General features: G+C 43.3%; 1 protein-coding gene across 3 annotated transcripts in view; it reads left to right on the top strand.

The window, feature by feature from the left end:
• ABLIM1 (actin binding LIM protein 1) overlaps positions 1–22,034 on the top strand; it is a 293,132-nt gene that overhangs the window by 84,453 nt on the left and 186,645 nt on the right. The gene's annotated exons all lie outside the window — the stretch shown is intronic.

The following is a 22,034-nucleotide window of genomic DNA, read 5'->3' as shown; positions in this document are numbered from 1 at the left end:
GATCACGCTGCTCTTCTCGGTTTACCAGGCCCTCCAGTGAGCTCGGGTTTGCCTTCCTACCCAGGACAGGTGGGACCGGGGAGCCCGGCTACGTTGCACTTCACAAGTACACGCTTGTTGAGACACACACAGGGACCGCAGGTTGGCACACTCTATACGTGATGAAGTGTTCGTGCTGGCTTCTTGTGCCGCGAAACTCTCTCCGGCAAATGAACATTATTTTGAAAGACGGCGCTGACTTAAAAATCTGGAAATGTTTCATATTCTTTATTGACCTGCCTTAGACCTTTCCTGGGAAGACAAAAGTAGACACACATCAGAATAAGAACGTTTAAAGCTGACAGCGGGCGGTAAGCCAGCTGTGCCGAAACTAGTTCCCCCTTATTCTTTCTGAAGGGTGACATCACCTGATGTCACAAAAGGCCCCTAAATTCTTGGGTAATCTCTGGGCTCTCCTCAAAGATAGAATCTAAACGCTAATGATGATACCGTGCATATTAATGAGTATTAATGTATTACTAGTATTCAGAGTTGGAAACTAGGATTCTATCCCTTCTCCTAAGCGAAAGGGATAAAATGAGAATACCTCAAGATGTCTGCATGTCTCTATTTTGAATAAACTTGAAGCCCTCTGTTTTCCCTGGACTGGAAGAAGAGTGGATGTTAGTTTTGATTTCCAGGAAAGATAGGGCAGGTTTTAGAAAATCTTACATGATAGAGAGATTATAAGTAAACAGAGTGAGCCATATATCTGATTATATTTTTTGAGGTCAAACTGGCGGGAGGGGTGGGGGGAAGAAATTTCTTCAAAAGAATTTCATTTCTTTTTTCCTTTTTTTGACTACTCTCTTTCCACTCCATGGCATATTTTTAAGGGATTTGGAGTCTTTCCACTGGCTGCCAGCTGGAATTTACAGAAAGTGTATCTCTAGAACACTCAACAGTTGACTTGAATCTCGGTCATAATTAAATTGGAAGGTTGGCAGATTATTCTGAGACTCAAAAACAGGCACACCTTATGTTTGAAACAGAAGGAGTTTCACTACTCTGCATTGTTTTAAAAGTATTCTCCATTGGGAAAATTGATAATATATTTTAATTACCTATTTTTTAAAGAGAAGGATATTCTGAATGGCTATGTAATGAACAAGTTTAACCATGCTTAAATTTTGTCTCTTATTCTTATAGCTGGATCCCTCCCTGATGCTTTAAAGTTTTAACAAAGCTTTCCCTGCCCACCCATCCCTCTTTAATAAGAGTACCTCATCCTGTCCTTTCTCTCCTGGCACACCTTAAAAGCATTAGCTAGTTAGATGACTTGATTTACTACCTTCTGCTCTAAACGATACACTTACAGCTGGTGTTTGCATACAATTAATAGTACTTTAGGCATTGGAGACACCCAGCCTTCTCTTTTATATTAAAATTTAACCATTGGGGCACTTGGCTGGCTCAGCCAGGGGAGCATGTGATTCTTGATTTGGGGGTTGTGGGTTTGGTTTGAGCCCCATGTTGGGTTAGAGATGACTTAGAAATTAAATCTTTTAAAAGATCTGTTTGTTGACATGTACCTCTCCATTGTAACATATTTTAAAGGTTGGGGTGGTAGTCAGGATATCAATTCAGAACATTGGGATTTTGCAGGGCCTGTCTCTAAATGCCATTCCTTTCCAAAAAGGGGGGAAAGGGCAACGTGCTGATGAACACGCCTCTTAGATTTCATCTGAGAGGGTGGAATGCTGGACAGGTTTTTCTGCTTTAAGAGGCAGTTACAGCTGCCACAGCAAATGAGCTCTGCCAAGGTCGGTGACCAGTGGGTCAGTTAGAGCATGACATTGCCAGGGACGTGCCCCAGCAGTGGGAGCGGGCTGCAGGAACACTGGCGATTGGGTTTTCATGGAACAGTCGACAACAGAATGGGCCTTGAGAGGTCTTGTCCCTGTCTCTCCTCCCCCTCTGCACTCGATGCTTGCAGGCTCCCTAGCTTCTGACTGGACCACATTACCTTGACCGCCCTTGAAGACCACGTATCTTGAAGATCTTAATAGAATAGAAACTCCCTGAGCCTGGTATTACTCTTCTTTATAATACTTTTCACGAGAATCATACCTCATGCTGACACATGGATTAAAGTGGTAGAGAGAGCTAGAAGGTGAACTGGGCTGCACCGTGTTCTTAGAAAAAAGGTCACTGTGTTAGTGGGGTGTATTATTTTGTGGAAGGCACATCTCTGGACTATTTTTAAGTGACTCAAATGGTCTGTTTCCCCTATTTTCCCTATATCAGGTGTTGTTGGCTATGTGAACCCTCAGATGGGTGTACAGATTCATGAATTTAATTAGCCATTTTACTTTTGAGGCTCTTGGCCCCACCCATGTCTCCTTTCTTTTTTTTTTTTTTTTTTTCAACTTTAAAGGCACTCTCGCTGTAATGGTTTCTCTCTAATTGGTAGCTCTTCCTTCTCGAGGAGGGTCTACTGATGTGTCATTGAGCCCTCCCTGGACTTGGCAGGAAAGCAGGTCTTTAATGTTCTCTGTGTTATCATTAATTTACTAAGCATCTGTCAGCAGGTGGCAGGCACTGTGCTAGGGGCTAGGTACTGTGCAGGATAAATCTCTGTCATTCAGAATCTATACCCTTGGAAGGACCACTGGCATTATGAGCCAGAGATGAGCTGGGCACCTAACCTACATGATAAATTAACAAGTACCTGATTAGGGTGAAGAATGCAAGTGTTGGAATATAAGACGAAAGGGGAGGGAGTCACCTAAGGAGATTCGGATCCTGGGAAGGCCCAGGGGTTCTCTGGGATAGAGATGAGTCCAGTGGTTTTAAGGGCCACCACCTGACCACAGATCTCTTCTCACCATGGCTCTAGCACGGGGGAAGTTTGCCTCTTGTTCTCAGGGACCATCTGTGCCCATCGTTACTGCCAGTGCCGCAAGGATTGGGGACTTATTTTCCCCTTCCTAAAAAGTGGTATTCTTTGAATTTCCAGGTTATTTTTTCTAGCGTAAACCTATAATTTTGGAGTTGCAGAAGGAAAGCAGGTTACTTCTGGACACAGTGTCAAGCTCTTGAGCTCTAGGGACAGAGAGATGTGGTTCCCATCATGGCTTGGATACCTACTATCTTGAGCAATGTCTTAATTTCTCCAAGCCTCAGTCTCCACCTCTATAAAATGGAGCTAATAGTACTACCTGCTTTATAAGATTGTGGGCATTAAACGAGGATGTTTATGTTCATAAAACCCACAATACAATGCCCTGCATGTAATAATGAATGACTTATGGAGCGCCTGGGCGGCTCAGTCAGTTGAGTGTCCGACTTCGGCTCAGGTCATGGTCTCGAGGTTGGTGAATTTGGGCCCCGCGTCGGGCTCTGTGCTGGCAGCTCGGAGCCTGGAGCCTGCTTTGGATTCTGTGTCTCCCTCTCTCTCTGCCCCTCCCCCACTTGTGCTCTGTCTCTATCAAAAATAAATACATGTAAAAAAAAATAATAATGACTGACTTCTACGGTTACTGATTGTAGTTTCACCTGAGAAATGTAGGTGCTTCCAAATTGTTTATTTTGTTGAATAGTGCTTTGGAATCCAAGCCCTTGGTTCTAGTTTGGTTTTATTTTTTATGTGTGCATTTTATTTTATTTACTTTTAATTATGCAAATCGTTCGAGCGGAAGCTTTTGCTGTAAACATCTCAAACAGTGTAGGAAAGGCAAAAGCTTCCCTTGACCACCATCCAAACCAAGGGGGTAACTCGGATTATTGGTTATATTTATTTATTTTATTTTCACCAAAGTAACTCATGCTCCTAGTTTTAAAAATGAAATAGTGTCTTCTCCCATGAACGGAAGACAGAGGAATGAAAGCCAAGGATTCCAGCGTGTTTCCGGCCTGACTTCCTGGGATGACGCATCCCTCCCTGTTCCTAAGTTCAGCTCTTTGTGTATCGATTTCAGTAGTTTCTTTGGACACAGGACACACCGTGGTTTTTAAAAGTTGGGGGTGCCATTTCTTGCCTTTGTGTTTCAGACGTTGTCAATTGTTAAGAGTAGAGAAGAGTTAATCCTAACCTTGCGTTTGTAGTAAATCAACGGATAATGTCGACAATGAAAAAACAGTATCGAGAGACGGCCATGAAAACATCTTATTTAGAGAGACGGATTTAAGTACCAGACGAAATAGCGAAAAAGAGCTCAAATAGGTAGCCCCCTCTCTCTTACCCCATTTGCACACGCAGGGGAAAGGACTTTCCAGCCTGTCGCAGCGTCTCACGTCCTCTTCGGCTGGCGCCTGTGAGGATTAGTCTCCAGGCAGAAAGAAGGTGAGGAGGGGAAATGGGGGCTCAACTCCTTCCCACAAAGACGGTCAAGTCTGCTCCGTCTTATCCTTCATCCTGCCTTCAGCGGTTGTCTGGTGCCCCCAATCCAGGCCCTTCCTGGTTTGCCCCTAGTTGACTTCACTCCCCTCAGCTTAAGCGACAGCCTCCCCGTCTTCGCATTTATCATTCATTGAGTTTCTAGGCTCCAGAGCTGCGTTGAGATCTCGTCTGCAGTTCCTCCTCTCTTGTTCTTTTTGGGGCTCCGTGAAGATGCAGAGATAAGCACATGATCAAAGCACCATGTTGAACCATGTAGATTGTGTAGATTTGGGCACTCAGTTCCTGTCTGATGCTCTAACTACCTCACATTTAATGGTCTTTCCTACAGCAGAATCGTAAGGTCATGGATATGAAAAACTGTGATTTTTATGTCTTTCAGACATCTCAGTACTGAGCACATGGTGGGAGCTCACCAAATCTTATTGACTGGTTATTGATCTTTGGTTACTGGGCTGGCAAGAGACATTGATGTATCCTACCTTTAACAGTAGAGTCACATAAAAACCAGGTCACCAAGAAAATTGCAACTTTCTCATTTTTGCCTTTAAGATTCCAAGGAAACGTCAGTGTTAGCAGCAAGGATTTTCAGACAGAGTAAACTGCTATCAGTTACATATTGCTGTTTCAGAACCATTCCAAAATTCAGAAACTTAAAGCAACAATCATTTGTTATGTTTGGCGAGCCTGCAGGCCGAGGACCAGCTGCTCTCGGTGGAATTAGTGGGCACTTTGGCCGACTTGCACGTTGGGAGCTGGCTCCGCTCTGTGCGTCCCTCCCCCTCCTCTTGGGATCAGCAGGTTATCCCAGTCATGTCCTCATCTCAGTGACGGAGAAGGACAAGAGAGCAAGCACGGACACGCATGACGTCTTACGGCCTAAGTTCAGAACTGGCGCTGGGGCACATTCTCCTTCCTCTTCAGGCCCCAGCAAGTCACGTGGGCGAGCCCAGTCTCAAAGTGAGCGGGCGTCGGAAACCGACGTGGCAAAAGACTTGGCCACAAGGAGGGACGCATTGGAGTCACTAATGCAATCTGTCATACCTTCTTTTTTTTTTTTTTTTTAAATCTTTTTTTTAACGTTTTATTTATTTTTGAGACAGGGAGAGACAAAGCATGAACGGGGGAGGGTCAGAGAGAGAGGGAGACACAGAATCTGAAACAGGCTCCAGGCTCTGAGCTGTCAGCACAGAGCCCGACGCGGGGCTTGAACCCACGGACAGTGAGATCGTGACCTGAGCCGAAGTCGGACGCTCAACCGACTGAGCCACCCAGGCACCCCAGGAACAGCTATTTTAAAGGCCGTAAAGATTAATTTAACTTAGCAAGATATGCTTTACAGAAGCCAGTAAAACCTGTCTGGTCATTCCATAGATAAATTTTCCAACAGGTTAATGTGGTCCAGTCTGAGTGAAAAGGCCACACTTTTCAACAGTGTTACTACTTGTGACAAATCATTTCTGCTTTTAAAAGCCGGTTTGAAAACACGCTTACCAAGAATGTTAATGTTTTTGTTTTAGCTGGAGAATGAGGGGGGAAAAGGTTTAGAAAGAAAGTAACAGGAACACCTAATTAAAATGATTTGGCTTTATGCCATTTTGAAAATTTTATTTGACCGATGTGACCTAGATTTGTAGAAGGGAACTAAGGGGATTAATAGAGATGGTTTATTTTTAACTGTTAAGAATATGCAGGAATCAAGTGGGCATTTTCCCACCACGGTTGTATTTCACTTAGCATTTACTTAGCAATATTCATGTTTTCTCCCGTATTTGAAGATAGAAAAAAAATCTCAGAATATTGTGGGAAATAAAGGGTTTTGTGTTTTGTTTTGTGTTTTTTTTTTTCCTCTCTCAAAATCTTCAATACCTGTTTATTCATTTACATTCAGCTTGTCAGTAGCCTGTACTTGGGTAGATTTCCGCTCATTAAATCCAGATACAGAAACTTGGAGTGTAGCTTTTGGAAAGGTGGGAAGAAGAAATGCCCCCTGGATAAGAGTCTTAATTCCGTTAAGTGTTTCCCAAAGCTTCATACTTTCTTGGGTGCTTCTTGGTTTTTCTTTCCCTGTGGAAGATGTCAAAATATACAAGGAAGACAGGGACTAGACCGTATTGTTCGATTTCAGTCATTTTGTACTTGTTTTTGAGCTCTCGCTTCATGGCAGTCACTGTCCTAGGACGTGGAATCATCACAAGGAAAAAGCTTAAGTGCCCCCCCCCCCACCTTTGTGGTGCTCACAGGACAGCAGTAGCTGTAGACAAGTGGACCGCAGCATGTCAGACGTGCCCGTGGGTCCCAGGGGGACGCAACCGGTCTCCTTCAGAAATAAGAGGGATTTTTCCCAGGTAAATAAACTCCCTCCTGATTTTACATACAGATGATTGAAATAAAACTGCACCTTAAAAAGGATTTAGAATTTTCCATTCCTAGTCTTTATACCTGAAGTTGGTGATAAAATTAAAAAGAAATACCTCGGGAGGTTTCGAGGACACAATAACTTGAAATCCCGTGAGTTTCTTGGAAAAACACCATTTTCCAGGGTAACGCAATCATGTAAGTCTACTCTGTTACTGATTATTATCTTACATCTTTATGTAAGATACATTTATATACATGTTTTTCTTCTTTTCTTGGGGAGTTCTCTTTCCGCTAAGTCAGCCACTTTCCTAGTGTTATGCGTTGAATTGTCACCCTATAAAAGTTTTTGAGTTCTCGGGGTGCCTGGGTGGCTCAGTCAGTCAGCTAAGCATCTGACTTTGGCTCGGGTCATGATCTCGCAGTTCATGCGTTCAAGCCCCGCGTCGGGCTCTGTGCTGACAGCTCGGATCCTGGAGCCTGCTTCAGATTCTGTGTCTCCCTCTCTGTCTGCCCCTCCCCGACTCATGCTCTCTCTCTCAAAGATAAACCTTAAAAAAAAAAAGGTGTTGAGTTCTAACCCCTACCACCTGGGAATGTAACCCTATTTGGCTGTAGGGTCTTTGCAGATAGTCAAGATCAGATGAGGTCATTAGGGCGGGCCCTAATTCAGTGTGATGAGCTTCTAAAAATGGGAAATGTGGACACAGAGACAGACAGTGAGGTTAAACAATGTGAAGCCTCAGGGAGGAGAAAGCCATTTACAAGCCAAGGACACCTGAGGCCACCGTGAACCAAGGGCCAGGCTGGGTACAGATTCTCCCTCTCAGCTCTCAGAAGATACCAGCCCTGCTGATACCTTGAGCTCAGACTTGTGGCCTCCAGAAGTGTGAGACAATACATTTCTGTCATTTAAGCAGTTCAATTTGTGCTACTTTCTTAAGGCAGCCCCAGGAAGCGAAAACCTTTACTTAATGCATAATGTCGTGGTAAGCGTTCCAGAGTTAATGTATGTAAATAAATGTGCACAAAAGTGGCTGTCACACAGTATTATTTTATGACACTGTGGGTTTCAGCCTGGGTGGCACCAACATGGGGCCATCGACCCAATGATGACAGCTCTCCAATGACTGTGGATACCTAGGTCCCCCTGGGACACAGGGGACCTCTGGTTATCACCAAGCAGATAAAGAGGATTCGCCGCCGTCATGTGAGATCCGTGGAGGGAGCTGTGTGTTCAGAGAGCAGGAGAGCCACAGAGAGGCTACAAGAAGGATTAGGGCAAGGATATGCCAAGAAACTTCCTAGGATCTAGCCTTCCAATAAACTTGCAGATGTTCTGTCTTTATGAAGAAGGAATATTTGGTTTTAGTCTCTTTATGATCCTCAGAGCATTTTAATAAATTTCTGGCTCTCAAGTTTTCTGTTTGTTGCTTTTCTGCATCATTCACACCCATATTCACGTTTAGAGTAACGAGAATTAAGATAGCTAAAATGTTTTGAGTGCCTCTTGTGTGGCACATGCATTGCCAAGTGGTTATATATCGTATCATCTCATTTAATTGTCTCAACAACTCTGGGATGGACACACTAGTATTATCCCCATTTTGTAGACGAGGAAACTGTCGCTTCCAGAAATATCTTGTCCGACACCACGGTGAGTGGCAGACCCAGACCTTGAACCCAAGTTTAATTGTAAAGTTTATTCTCTCATTAACTCTCAAATCCCTAAATATGAAATGGCTAGGAGTATAAGATTTTCATAGCTACAGTGTACATTTTAAATGGTAACTATTCCACTTACTTTTTAGGCCAAAGGGGCATATAGAATGCCCCTCCTAAACCAACATCTGCTAACCAGCTAAGCTGCTTCACCTTTAAATTTTTTTTCCTCTGAATACATTTGTGGGAACTTTTGTCCACAATGCCTGTTTTTCAATAAATTTTAAAAAACGACCCTAGGGATTTCATCTTTAATGAAAATAAAAATAGACTTAAATAACTGTTGAACACCTGCTGTAGACTACAGTGGCTAGATAACTGGAGATACAATAGATGTGGTCCCTACTCTAGTGGTGACCTTTGTGGGAAAATATATAGTATAATAGAATTTAATTGGGATGCCGGGGTGGCTCAGTCAGTTGGGCATCTGACTTCAGCCTAGGTCATGATCTCACTGGTCTTGAGTTCTAGCCCCGCGTCAGGCTCTGTGCTGACAGCTCGGAGCCTGGAGCCTGTTTCAGATCCTGTGTCTCCCTCTCTCTCTCTCTGCTCCTCCCCCACTCACACTCTGTCTCTCTCAAAAATAAATAAACATTGAAAAACAATTGTAGATTGGGCACCCTGGAAGGCCTCACAGAGGAGGTGGCATTTAAGCTGAGGCCCAACTGATAAATAGGAGTGAGCATGGCGGTGGTGGGAACCATACAGATTGCCTGGAAGAGGGAAGAGCGTGTGTGAGGTCTCTGATGTGGAAACAAAGTGTGGCTTGTTCAAAGAACTGAAAGATAACCTCCGTGACTGTAGCACAGTGAGAAAGGATGAAGAGATGAAGGAAGGGACACTTCATAGTGCATGCCACAGTAAGAGCTTTGGATTGCATTGTGCAATGACCAGCTGTTGAAGGGTTGCTGTACAAGTTAATGTGGTAACGTTTGTTTTTTTTTTTAATTTTTTTTTTTTTAATTTTGAAAGTGATTAAAAGTTCATTGAGAGGCATTGTGATGCTGGTGGAAAGATCTTTGAAAATGAGAGAGAATGGATTCTAGAAATAGTCCCCAACGCACATGGTCATTTGATTTACAACGAAGGGGCCACTGCGTTTCAATAAATGGTGCTGGAGCCACTGGGTATTCATGTGGGGGGAAAATGAACCTTGATCCCTACCTCACACCATTTGTAAAAATTCATTTGAGATAGAACATAAAAACTAATACACCTTCTGGGATAAAACATGGGATATCTTTGTAACCATCACTCAACGCTGCTTTCTTTTTTTTTAAAGAACCAAAAGCAAGCACTAGCCATAAAAGGAAAAAGTTGTTTAATTGAATTTTCTTAAAATTAGGAACTGTTCGTCAAAAGTCATCATGAAGAAAATAAATAGGCAAGCCACCATCTAGGAGAAAGTAGTTGCATTAGGTTTACCTGAAAAAGTACTCCTATCTGATGTGTATAAGGAACTCATACAAATCAGTAAAGAAAAAGCAGATAATCCATACTTTACAAAGGCATATATGTCAGGGGCACCTAGCTAGCTCAGTCGGTTAAATGTCTGATTTCGGCTCAGGTCATGATCTCATGGTTTGTGAGTTTGAGCCCCATGTCGAGCTGTGTGAGGCCAGCTCAGAGCCTAGAGTCTGCTTCTGATTCTGTGTCTCCCCCTCTCTCTGCTCCTCCCCTGCTCGTGCTCTGTCTCTCAAAAAATAAACATTTAAAAAAATTTTTTTAAAGGCGTATACTTCACAAAAGGGGATATCCAAAATGGCTGATAAGCATATGGAAAAAGTCTCACCATTGTGAGTCTTCAAAATGTAAGTTAAAGCCCCAATGAGGTACCATTATTCATCTACCAGAATGGCTAAAATTAAAAGGCCTGATAGCACTAAGTCTTGGCGAGGGTCTGGGACAACTGGAATTCTCCTGCCATGTTGATGGGAGTACGCACTGAAGCAATCACTTTGGAAAAGCGTTTGCCAATACCTTCAAAAGCTAATCCACACCGACCATACCCTAGGTGTATCCTCAAGAGAAATGAGCATGAATGTCCACAAATGGCCACGTCCAGTAATATTCATAATAGCCCCAAACTGGAAAAACCCAAACATCCCCAAACAGGAGAATGGATGAATTAGTTGTGGTTATGGTGTACTATTTGGGTGGAATATTACCCCGGGGGGAAGAACTGTTGATACACATGGATGAATGAACAGGTATTATGCTGAACAAAAGGGTACATGGAAGGGTACACACTGTGTGAATTATCTTGAGGTTCAAATGCAAGCAAAACGGATCTCCTATGATAATAGTGGTTACCTGGAGGGAGTATGGCAGTATTACAATGCATATTTTCGAGGCACAAAGGACCTTCTGGGGTGTTAGGAATGTTCTAGATGTTGATCTGGGAGGTAATTACATGGTTGAACACATGTAAAAATTCACCGAGCTGTGTACTTGAGAGTTAATGAACTTTACCATAAGAAGTATTTCAATGAAAAATCTAACATTGGAAATGATCACAAAAGGTTTGAATGACATGGGAGACATTTTTGATAATAGTTATAAGTTGCACATGTAATGTGATTTGAACTTCGTAAAAAATTAATGGGAAAAAACTGAAAGAAAATGTACCGACGTATTAACAGTGGTTTCTGGATGGTGGGTTCATGTTAGTTCCATTTCTTTATAGTTTTCAGTGTTTCTCCAACTTTCTCTAATGAAGTATATTACTTCAATATCAGAAAATGAAACGGAAGTAACTATAGCTGGGAAGAAATTTGACATACAGCACGTAGCCTGCTTCGGATCCTCTGTCCCCCCGTTACTGGCCCCCCTCCAGCACCTCTCCTACTCATGCTGTCTCTCTCTCTCTCTCTCTCTCAAAAATAAACATTAAAAAAAAATTTTTAAAGAAGATGTTTGACATAACTTGTCCCTCAATTATAAATGAAGTTTGCAATTTTAGGGGTGAATGAACAATTCAGAGATGGGTGAATTCATAGGGTCGTGGAGTTACAGAGGGCTTCGCCATGGAGTAAGCCCACAGAGGAGGAACAGCTTTGAGGGAGGGGTATGGTTGAAATCAGGGATGGTGGTTGGTCAGTTAACCTTGTGTGATGTTTCTTTCAGCCTGGTCTGACTTTGTTTCTATCCACTTGGTGGACTCTGGACCTTCAAGTATGTAATTGCTTTTTCTACGACTCTAACGTGATGATCTTTTAAACCATTTGTAATTCATATTCTTAAAAAGCTCTTTTTCTATCCTTTTACATCCTTAGGCATTACCATTTGCTCTGTTCTCTATTTTGAGGCTCCTTCCCCACACCCCCCACTCTGCTTCTCCATATGCCAATGTGAGTTTAAAAATTGTGCCAAGCCATTCTCTCCTCCTGAAAAAAATCAATAAATAAAAGACCCACGGAAACGCGCACACACACTCACACACATACAGAGACACACGCGGAGCTCCAAATGATCCATCTGTCCTGTTGAAGATATTCACCACCCACTTCATCCTGGTGCAGGCTATTTTTGTTTGCTCTGTCTTGAGAGCTCCTATATTGGAAGCCTTTATAGAGGACTTTGGTGTCCACCAGAAAATGAAAAGCAAAGCACTTTGTTTTTCTATTTTATACCTATTGCAGGGCTGTGCACAAAGAGACGTTCAATAAATGCTGATCGAATTGCCATTATACAGATCATGGTTTATGCTACATTCGGATTTTCCCAGGCACAGCTTCACCGATGGGTGCACATTTATAATTACGAAGTGAATTGTGGGAAGGGTACTATTTTTTAGAATCCAGTATTTTTCCTCATCTGTTCTCTGCAAACCTATATCCTCTTAGGTGAGTTTAATTACTACGTTTTCAAATGATCTGTGATGAGTTGAAGGATGAACTGAAGCCTTGTCTGAGTCGGGTTTTTTTTTTTTTTTTTTTTTTTTTGTAACTGCTTTTCTCCTTTTCTTGGCAAGATAAGTAATAGCATTATGCTATGTTACTGGAAATTTTAATCAATAAAATGCACGTGTCTTTAATTAGAAGGCTAGGAAGTGCTGCTGAGTTGGGTCATTTTGTTAATGCGATGAGCTGAGAGGGTCAAGCATTTCTGCACAGAGGGTCAATTTGAGTAACTCGAGTCTAGATGGGCAATTCTAATATTTTTCCCAGATAACCTCCATGAAGATTCATCTTCGGGTCCAATGTTCATAAATATTTGTGAAGCATCTCCGCAGAAGCAGACACAGAGATGGAAGGCTACCTTGCCTTCAAGAAGTTCATGGTCCAGTGATATTCCCCCCCTCTCTTTCATCTATCCCTATGGCCCCAGTCTTCACTTTGATGGACATTGCCAAAGATACAGCCCCAGCTTCGACCTTTCCCCTGAGACTCAGAGGAGCAGTCCTATTTCCTGCAGGAGACCACTCCAGAGATATTATGGTGACATCTCGAACTCATTATTATATCTGAACTTAGTTCATCGTCAACAAAATTCAGTCTCTTTCCTGTGTTTCTTGTCTCAACAGCTCTATTTTTTTTTTCCAGTCACTCAGGCTCTATTCTTTGGAGCTCTAACCAAACCCCTTCTATCTCAGATTTATTTCCTCCTTTGTAAGTATCCATAGCTTTGTATTGTGGCCATCTGTCCATTGGAGTCAACTCCTGTAAATAAACACTGCCCATCCTCAGTGTGACTGGGGGTAGGAATCCACGCAAGAAAGGGATGGCTCCATTGGGTACTCTATATTTGTGGGAAGTTGTTAGAGCTATCTTGTGTTCCTTAGCTACTAGTAACTTTGTCTTAATCCACTTGCCCCATGGTTGTCAAAGCTCATCTGTCTCTCTTCCCATCTCAACCTGAGCCTGGCACTATCCCTCGGCTTCCTTCTCCCACGTGCTGACACATCACTGACTACTTCCCCATTTCCACCTTCCTTTTAGATTCAATATTTCCAGAGACAGACAGCTCTTCCTCCTCCAAGAACTGCCCCTTCTAATTTGGCACAGTCTGAAGTCTTCCCGTCCCCAAATACTGCCCATCCAGGCAGCCCTCCCAAATCATGGCCTGCCCCAAACAGTGACAAGGTATCGATACCGGTATGCTTTGGGATGCCAAAAGTAGGTATTGCATTTGTTAGCAGTTCCAAAAGCTCATGGGATGGCTGTTTACCCTGGGGTAATAACACCAGATTATGATTTATGGCATACTGGAGAGAAGCTATGGTTTTTGCATCAAGAGAAATGTTAGAGGTAAAACGTCACAGGGAAACTTGGATGAATTTCAAACACGTGCTGAGCAGAAGAAGCTAGAGGCAAAGGGGTACAAACTGGATAATCTATGTTTATGAAGTTCTAAGAACTGCAGAAATGGTATTAGAAATCAGAACGGTGGTTGTCTCTGGTGTGGAGGTGGGCATAACTGGGAAGGAGCAAAAGGAACTTTCCGGAGTGACGAAAGTATTCTGTATCTTGACAGAGATGTGGGTTACAAGGGTGAATGCATTTGGCACACCTCATTGACTTGCATACCTAAGATCTATGCTTTTCACTGTGTGTGAGTTAGACCTTAATTGTATAAAAGAAACAAAAAATTAATATGTATAATAGTACCCCACTAGTGATGAAAGAGAAAAGGTTATATAATGTGGAGATAAACAAAATAATATCATGGAGAAGGGACATGTCCTTATATTTGTGGCAAGGAAGAAAGTGCGATAGATAAACTTTGCTCTGAAAGTCCAGCTAGGATCATATTCTTAGCTGTTGGGGGGGTACGTGGACCCTTATGAGTGGCTCACAGCAGAGATGTCGTAATTAAAATCTGATTTTACAAACGAGAAGGTATGAATCTCTTCTGTGAAAATTTCCAATATTTCTCAAAACTTTGCACCCCACTGCCTTCCTCCAGTACCTGAAATAAATCACAGCTGTTGGGCTAAGCTTGGTGGGTGGGAGGGTTTACACCACAGGTATCCATAACTTACATACACGTTCCAGACCGGTAGCCCACAGGCCACGGCAGGCCTGTAAGCATGTTATCTTTTCTTTCTTTGTGTGTGGGGGGACGTGGGGATGGTTGTAGACAGGTTTTGTTTTTTTTTAAACTTAGTTGCAAATGTTTGAAATTTGGGGAGATTTCACATAAAAATCTGAACAGCTGGCAATTCTTGGGCTGCATTCCCAAAATAGCAATGATTTCCTGGATCTGAGTAGGGGATGTACTTTACACATATCTTACCACTCAAGTATCTCAGAAGCAACCTACAGCCTCAGTCGTTGTTTTAATTTCTATTTTTAGCCCCGTGAGTCTTTGAATTTGCAGCCTTTGCCCTAATATGTATAGAGTCCCTCCTATGTACTAGGAAGTGCTAAGGGCTTTAGTAGATACAAAAGGGAGATACTATTATTACATCCATTTTACAGACAAGGTAATCAAGGTAATAAGTGAAACACTCACCTGAGGTTGCCCAGCAGTAAGCAGTGAAGTCAGGATCTAAATGAGGTTTTCTTACTCCAGAGCCCAGGCGTTTACCCACCACGTTGTTGTTCTTCTTTATGTATTAAAAAAAAAAAAAAATGCTTATTTCTTTGAGAGAGAGAGAGAGTGGGGGAGGGGCAGAGGGAGATAGGGACAGAAGAGGATCCAAAGTCGGCTCCCCACTGACAGCAGAGAGCCCAATGTGCGGCTTGAACTCACAAACCACGAGATCATGACCTGAGCCAAAGTCAGACGCTTAAGCCACCCAGGCGCTCCTTCTTCATGTATTTTTTAAAAAAATTTTTAATGTTTCATATTTTTGAGACAGACTGAGCCAGCAGGGGAGGGGCAGAGAGAGAGGGAGACACAGAATCGGAAGCAGGCTCCAGGCTCTGGGTGGTCAGCACAGAGCCCGATGCGGGGCTCCAACTCACAATCCATGAGATCATGACCTGAGCTGTAGTCGGCCGCACAACCAATTGAGCCACCCAGGCGCCCCTTTTTCATGTATTTTTAATTCATCCACTATTTCGTACTTACCTCTGGTTAGTCAAATTCTTGTAAGTTTCCTTACAGTTTATTTTGAGAGAATAATACTTGGTCTCCAAAGTCTCTTGATTGCATCCCTAGCATTAAAAAAGAAAACCCCCCACATATTTATGTATATTATTTACTGATAAATAATACACTTGACTACATTAATGTTGTGTACATTCAGAGGCATACACATTTAAAAATGTTAAAAAGATTATATACATATATATATGTGTGTGTATATATATATATATATATATATACACACACAATTTTCTTTCTATATCGTGATGTTATCTTTTAGCCATTGCCTGTTTTGGCAAACAATATATAAAATATAAAATGACGCCTGGATGATGATTCTTCCTGAAAGCATCTTTCACATCAGAAACTCCCAATTTTGTATCCAGTGAAATCATCCCTTCCAGATCGAGGGTGGGGTCGAAAGTCACCAGAGCTGGTCACACTATGGAGACGAGAAGCGCAAATTCCCCTTTGTTAGAAAAGTAGTTGTCGGTCTGGAGCCACACTTAGAAACACTGCATTCTAAATCCTGAAATTCCAAATAGCCAGAGGCATCCTTTATTCATATTAAGGTCTCGGATTTGCCTTTGGGGAATGTAGCTACTCTGCAAACATCTGATTCTGACAGTGGGTTTAGTTTGTTTCTTTCTTTCTTTCTTTCTTTCTTTCTTTCTTTCTTTCTTTCTTATATAATTTATTGTCAAATTGGCTTACATACAACACCCAGTGCTCACCCCAACAAGCGCCCTCCTCAATGCCCATCACAGCGGGTTTAGTTTCAAAGGGAGCAGTAACCCCCGGGTCTCAGTTTCTCAGTCTGAGATGTGGGGGCTTCGTGTGGCAAGCTCCACCCTTCATCTGTCAGGACTGCTGCTGTGATTAACACATTCGTGGTGATAATGTACTTGGACAAAAACAAGTACTGAGAGACGCAGTTGATAATGAATCAGGGTGAAATGCATCTGTGGATGTGTGCCAGGTTTTCCCAGAATTCTGACATTCTAAAGAAAGAATGGCAGTGAGCAGGTTGTTGGGAGGCATTTTTTTTTTTTTTTTTTTTTTTTTTTGGTGCTCGCTCAAAGGTAATGCCGTGTCATTTCTCTCAATAGAGTTGTTCATATGTGGATGGATAGGTTCTTCCTTCTAAGACCTTCCCAGTTTCCTGAGTTTCCTTCCCATCGTCAGTTGTGATCTGAATAAAGCTTTCTTCAAGAGCATCCTCTCTTTGAATTGTTCTTTTCTGCCTTCCCCCAATCCACTTATGTTCTTAATAAGTTTCTTCTTCAAGGTTCAGATCGAACTTCATATTTTCCATAATCCCACCAGTATCAGGCTGACTCAGTCTTTCCCTCCCATGCGTTTTTATAATGTCAGAGCATGGCATTGAGAGCGTGGTTGAAGGAACACATTGGACACATACCCCCTGCAGACTCCCCAAGGGAAACACGTTTTGTGTGCTGTTGCTGGGAATGTAATTGAAATACATAAAAATGGTCCATGTAAGATGTGAAACACAAGGGGCGCCCGGTGGCTCAGTCAGTTAAACGTTCGACTTCGGCTCAGGTCATGAGCTCATGGTTTGTGAGTTCGAGCTCTGGGTTGGGCTCTGTGCTGACAGCTTAGAGCCTGGAGCCTGCTTTGGATTCTGTGTCTCCTTCTCTCTCTGCCCATCCCCTGCTAGCACGCTCTCTCTCTCTCAAAAGTAAACAAACATTAAAAAAAAAAAAAAGATGTGAAAGACAAACCACTTGTCTTTCTGAAACACGTTTTCTTTAAGACACAAAATTAAGAGGGACCACTCAACCATATCCGAAAATCTCTAAGCCAACCCCGAACTATTGCTATTTTTTATTGCTATTAACTCTACACTGGGGTGGTGTTTACTATGTTGCATTACAGTTGGGCCTGTATCTCCTGAATCGCCCACTAATTTATGTGCTCTTTGAGTGCCCGGTCTTATTCACCATTAAGGCAGCTAATGCCTGACCTGTCATATTGTAGGTGCTGAGTAAGTATTTGTAGAATGAAGATAGCTCCCTTACGTGATGGATGGAGAAAAACCTGGCACTGATTTTAATCAGGTCTCCTATTCTCTTCCTTATCTGTCTTGCATATTTCTTATGACCATAAACTACAAGCAGTTCCTCTTTGAAGTCCAAGTTTAGGTCCAGAGGTGAATGATTGCAAGAAAAGACCCTGGGGAGCAAGAGGCCCTGATTGCAGCATAGTCAGGAAATAGATTATTGGGAGATGGTTGACGTTTTCTAGTAAACTGACCGTGAACATGAGGTTTGCCAGGGTGAGCTGGAGCTATTCTGTGTTGAGATAGATGAATTATAAATACCTCAAACTTTGTCACTGGAAACGGTCCCCTCTGCATTTTCCTCTGGGAGGGCCGTGGAGGGGGAAGTAGGATCAGGCAGGCTCCGTGCACCTGCTCCAGGGCCAGCACCTCCGGCAGAGGAGGTCCCAAGAAACGCTGACGCTGGGGCTTCTGGGTCCACGTTCATCTATTTATCCCACCAGCAAGGACAGCTTGTCTCCTAATAACCAACCACTGGGACAGCTTCTTGTGGCCACAGCTGGCTTGGGCCTCCCGGGCTTGTGCCCGTCACTTACTGCCTTCCAGTTCAGTGGCACTTTGATAAGCTGTGATCTGCGGGAAGGTAATCACATCCTGCCTGTGTAGGAATAGGAGTTCTTAGGCCAATCAGTATAAAATGTTTTTATTGTCCTCCCCTATTTAAGCAGTTAATAATGACCGAAGTGTGTTTTGTCTTTGATACTTGCCTTCGACCCAAGTATTGGATATTCACGTTTCACTCAGAGTTCTTACCGAGAATGGTCAAATTCTCTTTACAAGGCTTTGAACACCTAGTGTGTGGGGCATACAGTTCAGATGCAGGATGACAAGACTCCTGCCCTCTAGAAGCTTAGCAGGAAATAACAGGCTACAGGTAACCATATGACAGAGCAGGGTGTAATAAATTCCACAGTGGTCAGAAATTTGGTCCTCTGACCCTATGGAACAGATTCATGGGGCAGCCCGGTCTAACATATAGGCCTTGAGCTCCGGGATGCGTGTGACCCTCCCAGAGCTGATCCCCGTCTGCGGCTTCTTCCTTGAAGGCCCTCCAAGCCCGGCTCTCATTGCCGTTTGGAAATCTTGCCTGTGGGGGGTATTGTCAGAGAGTGATCTGAGAGGCTTGCTGTCTGTTCAACTAATTATGCTTCAGTCCTCAGAGTGCCTCAGTGCTCTCAATCCTGAACGCTCAGCAGATTTTGTGTAGTATTTGAATTATTAATGGAGATGATATGGGAGAGGGGGCTGGGCTGCTGGTTCTGTTCTGAGCAGGTCCTGGGCGGGTGGCATTACGGGAAGAGAGGCAGCCACTTGCAGAGTGAGGGAAGAAGCAGGCCTTCCAGAGGAGCCCTCCCCAGGCGGGAGCCTGGGCCAGTATGCTCAGAAAATCACAGCCTGCTTTGGAGGAAAGGGTAAGACCCCTTCAACAGTGGGCTTCGCACAAGAGATGCCCAGGGCTGACAATGCAGATGAAGAGAAGGACGAAACTTGAGGCTGGCCGGTAGCAGAGAGAGGTGGGTCGAGGCGTATCTCAAAGTCCCACTGTGCCCCCTCGGGGGACCTTTCCCACTTGTAAAGCTGTTTCTCCGCTTCTTCTGTTCCGTCCAGCAGCAAAGATCATCCTGATTCTTGGGAGCTACTGCAGGTGTTTTCAGTGTGCTTGCTGAGCTCTTTTGTTTGCTCGTTTCTGATGAAAAGCAAAACAAAAACTGAAAAGCAAGGAACCCCCTTACCACTGATGAAGCCACAGGCTGCCAATTCAGACCATTCCTTTAGAGAACGAAATCCCCTAAATAGTCACGCTAGAAGGTGGTGATTTTCCTCTCTTAAAAAATTGTCTTTCTTAGCAAGAAGCAGGTGGATCTCAGCAGATATTTTCAAGGGAGAGGTAGGCATTTGTCTGGGAGCGGGGGGGTGTGGGAAAGACCTAAACCACAACAGAGCAAAAGGAAGGTCAGGGTTCATTTGTGAAAAACATGGCTGCGGGAATTGACCTGTGACTGGCGCATTAACAGCAGTAATGAAGGCATCCGTCCCCTGAACACTGTGTGGCCTCAAAACGCCTGGCTCTGAGGTTGGGGTCCGCCTCGTGGTTGAGCAACGGTAGCACGCAGACAGCTCAGGGCCTCTCGGTGCGGGGCGAAGCCACTGGGAGAATTTGCCCACTAATGGTTTCTTTTCATAGTTTATCTTAGAAGAAGGGCTTGTGCAGGTGCCGTGGAACTGTTACCAGAGGAATTAGAAATGTCCCACCCAATGAGACATGCAGGCCACCCAAATCTTGGGCGAATGTTAAGCATTTGTAATTAACACTAGCTTTGCCGTGTAACGCCCTGTGATACTTTGTCATACAACCATAGCAAATGTCCCCAAACGCACTGCACCTCTTCGTAAATGCTCTGACTGTAATTTTCCATGGGCTGTGGCAAGAGACTGATATTCATGCAGCAGTGGAAGAAAGGGATCCACTGATGTTTCTTCAGGGATCTTCTCCATCCTGTGCTCTCATGGCTGAAGGCATTGCCATCAGGCAGATACCTCTGACAGCATATCTTTAAGTTTGGAGGCTTGGCTGAGGGGAGCGGGGCAGGGGGCTGGGTAACATGGCGGGAAAGGATTAAAAGGTATGAGCTTCCAGTTATAAGAGACAGGATACAATGTACAGCATAGGGAATATAGTTAATATTGCAACCACTGTGCATGGTGATGGATGTTAGCTAGATTTATTGTGATTCCTTCATCATATATGTAAATATTGAATCACCATGTTGTACTCCTGAAACTAACATAATATTGTATGTCAACTATACTTTAATTTAAAAAAATGTGTAGGTCTTTGTTTTAAAAAAAAAAACAGATAGGAGACTTGGCCTCTATTGGTTATTTACCCTGAACTATGTAAATGAGGTTAGATTAAGAGCTCCGGACATCCTGGTGAGTGGAAATTAGTTCGTGAGTGTCCAATGTCAGCACTGACTCTGAATCCCAACCACCCATCATCTGAGCTTTACCTTCTCCACCACCCGAGAAAGGAGCCACCCTGTCATCTACACGTAGTCAGACTATCTTTAAACACAAACAAACCTTGGGGCGCCTGGGTGGCTTAGTCAGTTAAGCATCTGACTCTTGGTTTAGGCTCAGGTCATGATATCATGGTTCATGGGATTGAACCCTGCATCGGGCTTTGTGCTGACAGTGCAGAGTCTGCTTGGGATCCTCTCTCTCTCTCTCTCTCTCTCTCTCTCTCTCTCGCTCTCTCTCTCTCTCTGCCCCTCCCCCACTTGTGCTTTCTCTCTTTCTCAAAATAAATAAATAAACATTTAAAAGCAAACAAGCCTCTGTTATTTTCATCAGCCACATATGGCTCACTTTCCACCCTGATCTAAGATTCGTAAAATAGATCAAGCTTCTTACATATAGTTCTTTCATTGAAGAAGAACTCAATGCTTTCCTTCATATAATCTATTGGAACACAGTTGCTTCTTGAACTGTAGGGGGTGGCCTGAAATATGTTCTGCTGATACAACAGATAGGTGTTGAGGTAGAGGCCATATTATAGAATTTGTTTTAGGGGGCAGTGCTTGACAAGTTTAGGGACCAAGAAGGCACGACAGCTTTGCCGTGGAATAAGTATTCCATGGTTACACGTTAGCCTGGTCAGGAAGACGCTGGATTTGAAGAAAGCAATCATCTTCTCAGTCCAAAGTCTATGTTGGTACATTGTTAATGTATACTAGAGCCTGTGTTTAAAGGCTCTACATCCAGACTCTCTCTATAAACACACACACACACGCACGCACACACACACACACACACACACACACACACACTTCACAAACAAGCCATGTGAACATACCTAAACAGATAGAGCTGCTTGGATTCTCAGTTTGCAAAGAGCAGGGCTCTAGGAAACTAACCATAGGAAGAAGCAATTAATGGTATAGGGCAGAGGTTCCCACTCTATGATGTTTATTAGAGAAACATTCTAGAAGAACCTAGGTCTGAGATGGGCATCAGACACCTGTGTTTTAAACAAATTGGCTGAGGAACCACACTTAGGGAAACATTGCTAAAATATCTTACATTGTATATCCTAAGGATTTTGAAATAGACAAGCAAGAAACAGAACACCTACAGATGATTTTACCTGCTCTGTAAACTGTTTTTAGAGGGAGACCTTGGAAGGATTTATTTTCTGGGGGGCAGTGTTGGTCTAGGGTTTCATTCCCCAAGTTTGAGAACAGAAATTTCAGTAAATGACTGTGATCGTAGACAGTTCCCGTATTTCCACCCTCCCAAGTCCGTCCTAATCTGGAAGACCTCTGGGATTGAGTCTACCCCTCCCTTCCTCCTGTGCCTTCCATTGGGCTAGAGTCATTCTAAGCAAATTTGGATTCTCTGGTTCTTGAGTTCTGTTGCCAAATCTTGCATTAAAGATCAAAAACCAGTGCCCTTTCT

This window comes from Panthera pardus, unplaced genomic scaffold (genome assembly GCF_024362965.1).
Source record: "Panthera pardus isolate Hobbes unplaced genomic scaffold, ASM2436296v1 HiC_scaffold_22, whole genome shotgun sequence".
Taxonomy (NCBI): Eukaryota; Metazoa; Chordata; class Mammalia; order Carnivora; family Felidae; genus Panthera; species Panthera pardus.
This window is presented reverse-complemented; position numbering and strand designations above follow the sequence as displayed.